Genomic DNA, 5,614 nt, shown 5'->3' with positions numbered 1-5,614 from the left:
CTATACATTGAATGGCTACACTGCTTATCATAGAACAAAAATTCATTTCAGTCCAGTGCAATGTCAAGCAAATATGTCAGAAAACTTAAGCTAAAACGCTTAGTAGCTTCTGACACTTCTCTTGCCTTAAACCTCAATGAAAGGGATTATGGTTAGCACTTCATTTTATGAATGTGAAGGTAATTCATAAAGAAAACAAGATCTTTCTTGTGGAATTCAGCTTGGCTGGGGACACGAGACAGCCAACTATTGCCTCTGAAGAGCCACCTATCTATCCGAAGCTGTGGGAATGTTTCATTTGAGTTAAAAGTCTTTCCCAAGATATCCTTCTGTTGTTACGTTAAATAAGTTACATGTCAGTTACAGACTGGGTCATGTTGCTTCCTATATGGTTAGACTACTAGAATGTTCATCCCCCTGAGGTTATATATCATTGTGCCTTCCTTTGGTCTCATCTTTGGTTGGTCACCCCCATGAAGCTCTCCCTGGTTATTACTGTTCGGCTTTTGGGCATCATCCTTATTTTCTTTTATTCCTTATTAAAGTGTTATTTTCCTGGTGCCAACCATCACTCCTGCTCCTATTTATTTTCTTGACAGCCTCTGCCCTGAAATCAGATGACCTAAAGGTTTGTCGCAGACACCCTCACTGCAACACTTCCTCAAGTTCTACAGTCCAAAGAGTTAAAATGCTAGGGTAAAACTTTCAATTTATCATATTTTGACAGATATCACATGTGGCAGTTGCAGCTACACTCAAATCTCTCTGTGAGACTTTTCTTCTTATTTAATGAGAGATAAAAAATACAAATACTTGCTGAACAGCATTCCCATCATATATCATTGGTGCTTCCTTCAGAAATGTGACAGGACCTCCAATGCCTAAAGACAAGATGAAGAGTTATTCATTGAGATAAAGAGTGTGCTGGAAAACAGAATTACAGTGAAATACAACTTTAATGAAGTTCATTAGACATTTGAGAATAAATGGCATTGCTAGAACATCAAAATATTAAAGGTTTAACATCAAAAATATTGTGAACCAGTCATAACAGAGTGCTTTTCCTACCCATGCAATCACAGAAAAGTAGAAAAAGGCAATACTTTTCAGGTGTGGAAAATAACATCCTGTATCTGTGTCTCTTGCTCATTGTCATTACTCACTGCTATCAGGAAAAGACAAACACTTTGAAGTAGGAATGTAAATCAATTGTTAGTCGAAGAGACATTATAACCATAACACATAATAATTACAAGGGAACAAAATCTGGGGAGAGCAGACCTGTATCCTGCTTAGGAAAGCTGAAAATGTTCATGTCTTCAACTCATTTGCATTCCAAGTAACTATCAGTGGTAATAATGACAGAGACCTTAGTGACTTAAAGGAAGTAGTAACATAAAATACAAGGCCCAGTGAAATTTTTCTTTCCACATACATTCCCCCCACCCCAGTATTCTGCTTAATAGGTTTCCTTATTGCTCCAATAAACAATTATGTATAAAACTGTCAGAATCCTCTGTTCCCCAGCCCCGGGGATCACCTGGCTAGCTTCCAGTCCACTGGAGTGGGATGTTCAACAAGGGACAAAGGTAAAAGATGGAGGAGCTTTTTTCCTGGACAATGTCCCACACTTTATTCTTGGAACAAACTCCAGGCGAAAAAAGAGACTGAGGGAGAAATAGCAGGGACTTTTGAAGTGCGAGGAAAGGGGAACGGGAGAACAGGACCCCAGCCAATGAGGTGAGACTGAAGGGGAGGGGCTAGGGGGAGGAACCAACACACCACCAACAAGGGGCAGGGCAACAGGGAGAAACCAGTCAATGCAAATACAATAGTCATGTTAGTGCAACACAACATCTCCTGTTTTTTAATTATATAAAGTTAAAAGAAGGGCATTGGGCTTATTCTGATTCAGAACATGAATTCGTCCACCACCCCGCAAGTCCCCAGGCTTTGAACAATTCTCTAAACCAGTCCGCATGAACAAGATGACAGCTGGGATAGGGCTCATCATGAGGTTGAGTGGGATGTAGGTTTTCTCTAAAAAGGAATAACAAATATTTTTAAAGCATATTGTCAGTGTGTGTCTGCCAGAAAGTAACCAGATATTAAGATTTCCTCTCCCTTTTTCTGGCAGTGTCTTCTTTTGGAAGCAACTGCCACTTGTTCTTCATCCCCTTCTGCTGCAGCTGGGTTTTTGGAAACAAAAGGTTTTTTACCTACTTTTGGGATATCCAACACGGGCCTGTGTGGGTGGACACACAAGCGTAGCCGTGCCCCCAGGTGACAAGTTCATAGGGGCCCTTGGTCTGCCAGGTTTCTGGATCCCTGATTAAGACCGGTGGATGCTGTGACAACTTAAATTGATCACTGCTGTTAAAATGCTGAACCACCGAGGGATTCATGTTTTCAAATGAACAGTTTAGGAAATTGATGGTAAACATAGCTTTGGAAAGCTTTTGTTGTGGAGACATCCACACTGTCTCACTGCCCTGGTAAACATGGCTTTGGAAAGCTTTTGTTGTGGAGACATCCACACTGTCTCACTGCCCTGGCTGGCTAGGACTTGAGCGTCTGGTGGGTACGCTCAATCACAGCTTGATCTGAGGGGGGAGTGGGGAATGCCAGTCTTATGTTCCACCCCCCATTGCTGGACAAATTCTAGGAACTCCTTGGATTTATACGCTGGGCCATTATCAGTTTTAATTTCCCTAGGGATTCCCAGCACTAAAAGGCCTGAACCATGTGTTGTTTGGCATGCACAGCCTTTTTGCCTGCATGGGCAGAGGCAGAAACTGCACCTGAGTATGTGTCAATGCTTACATGTACATACTTAAGGAGACCAAAACTGGGAATATGTGTGATATATGTCTGCCACACTTTGCAGCTCCCAAGGCCTCAGGGGTTAACCCTCGATACCCAGTGATGGCACCGCCTGGAGCTGGCAACTGGGAAAGGTGGCCACAATGGTCTTAGCCTGACCCAGTGTTAGCTGGAACTGACAGATCAGACCTGGCACATTCTGATGATATTGCTGGTGGCTCACCTTAGCCTGCTGGTTGTTTTCTCTGTGTGCCCTTTGTCCAATTGTTCCTCCACGAGCTCTTCAAGCACCTTGAGTGTATCCTTACTGAGTGACCAGTGACTTACCCAGACTGGATTATCATCCAGCTACGTTAACTTTTGGGTAGGGTGCTCCACAGTGGCTATGTCTAAAAATCCTGGGGAGTCTCAGGGATAACTAATTTGACTCCCCACTGGGACATGGTGTTTCTCCCACACAGGGGGCACTTGTAGTCAGTGACAAATGGATGAACACTGGCCAATTTCCTGTCTGGCCCCTCAATTTGAACAATGTTCTTAGAGACTTTTTCCAATTTTACTCCGCCTACACCTTGGATTTTGCCACCACAGGTTGCAAGTCCCAGTGTGAAGGCCACACCCTTTCAGATATGATTGTCACATCTTCCCCTGTGTTAATCAACCCTTTCACATGAAGATATCTGATCCACGGGTTAGGTTGCATCCCATAATGGGTTTGTCCTCGCCAACCACTTCTGCCCAGTAGACGCCAGGTGCTTTGTCATCTACTGGAACCTCTGCTGGAACAGGAATGGCCTGGGTGATGATTTGCCCCTTGGCCAAATAGAAGGGTGGCTGAGGACAACATGCCAGGAGAGTGAGTTGTGTTAAGTCTCCCTTGATTGTCATGGGAGCCACCTCAATCTCCATGGGTGTGTCTGCTGTGTTCCCAATAACAAAATACTCACTATCCAGTCTTGGCATGTCTCGTGAATTGTCCTGCAGGTCCACTCCAATGACTGTCCAATGAGTAGACATGAAAAGAAAAGCTTTGGCAGTTGCAAGTCTGGATCGCTTGTGAGGCTGCCAAACTTTGTTGGGCACGTGTTCCCCAAAATTGTTTTTCTGCAGTCCCGCTCCCTTCTTCCCTTCCTCCCCTTCTTAAATAAAGAAAGAAGCTTTTCCCACTCTGGGGCCCGTGCTGCCTCGGAATGAGGTGTAGCGACCCGGTTCATGAGCGACACGACGGCTAAACTTACAGGCCTGTCGGGCTAATCACACGAGAACACCAATGTGGTGGACGGTGAAGAGCGTTTATTTCCGGTGTGCAAGGTTTTATATGACCGAGATATGATGACGTCATCACTGTGACATTATGGGTTATAGAACTTTGGAGAAAGAGGGGCCCTATCTTCCCGTACAACGCGAGATCTTCCGATTGGCGTTCCCTATCTGATGCATCATCTCCCCCCTCTCCATGAACAGAACTTTACAACTGAATGGCTTATGTAATTAACAACAAACCGTGAACTGGTTAGTAATAAATGTGAAACGAAACCACGGTGTGTTAGTACAAACTATCACGCAAACTCAGGTTAACTGTTTCTGTTCTAAATACAAAATGTCAATCTTATCTAAACGGCTTTTTATAAACTGGGCTAACTTATTAAGGAGACAAGGACCAAAAATAAGTACAAACACAACAACGATAACTGGTCCTGCTAACATGGAAACAAGGGTAATAATCTATGGGGATTGGTTGAACATTGAATTAAACCAGTTTTGTTGGGAACGTTGTCGGCTACGTTGTTCGAGTCTCTGTTGTAGCTCTGTTGAAACTCGGGATCGAACCAGAGACCTTTAGATTTTCAATTTTCAGTCTAACGCTCTCCCAACTGAGCTATTTCAGCTGCCTTCCGTCAGACCAGTCTGTACTGCAGCCCAGCTACGACGTCCTGCACAACTCTAGCGCTATTCGCGCAGAAGCAGCTCTCTTCCTTCAGGGCGGCACAGAGGTATTTCTGTCGCAGGAACCGAAGGCTGAGATTTTGCTCACCCTGCAAAACAACTTCGGAGAGAGAGGAGACTGACCCCTCTAAAAGGGATGTGGATCTCCCAACAAAGTCAGCGGAGGAATTAAAGCTTTGGGTGCAAATACAAGGGCTTAGTTTACTGCGGTTGCAAACCCACGCTGTGGGCTCGTCATTTGACCACCTGCTCTGACCGGTGTCTGGGTCAGTGCCGGAAGTCGATTGACTCGAGGTTTCCGGGCTGCGGTGCCTTTTTGTTGGGTTTCACCCTCTCCCTTTCCCAGGGATGGGTTTCTCCCCTCCCTTTCTCCACCTTCCTTCCAGTGAGTTCTTTTCCTTACGAGGAGACACTCTAGAGCACGCTCTCTGATTGGACTGTGAGCTCTCCTCCCCTTCACTGTCAGCGCTGTCCGCCCGCCTCGCGTTAGACTCCCAATAGCGTATGTCCGTGCGCATTAGACACCCTTCACTCCACCCCTTGCTCCTCTCCCCGGTGCCATTTCGCGGCGCGTACGGCAGAGGCCTTTCTCTGACATCTCCAGGGACCGTGGTGTCGGGCGCACCCCGCAGCTCAGTGGCATCGGTACGCCCCGGCGGCAAAGTGTGTTCTGCGGCCAAACCCGCGTTAGAGTCGGGCAGGCGGGACGGCAACTCGGGTCGCCCATCATCATTGGATGGCCAGTTAGAATCGGTGGGGCAGTCAATGAACGTGGTCTGAGTGGCAGCTCCAACCCCCACCCGTGGTGTAACCTTTAAACAGCTTTGAGCTGCCTTCCAAGCTT

General features: G+C 45.9%; 1 non-coding gene across 1 annotated transcript; it reads right to left on the bottom strand.

The window, feature by feature from the left end:
• Positions 1-4,632: 4,632 nt before the first annotated feature.
• TRNAF-GAA lies at positions 4,633-4,712 on the bottom strand. Its single transcript is given in 2 exon segments — positions 4,633-4,668; positions 4,676-4,712. It is a non-coding gene; the product is annotated as a tRNA-Phe (tRNA).
• Positions 4,713-5,614: the final 902 nt, after the last annotated feature.

The sequence above is a fragment of the Parus major genome, chromosome 2 (genome assembly GCF_001522545.3).
Source record: "Parus major isolate Abel chromosome 2, Parus_major1.1, whole genome shotgun sequence".
NCBI classification, from domain to species: domain Eukaryota; kingdom Metazoa; phylum Chordata; class Aves; order Passeriformes; family Paridae; genus Parus; species Parus major.
This window is presented reverse-complemented; position numbering and strand designations above follow the sequence as displayed.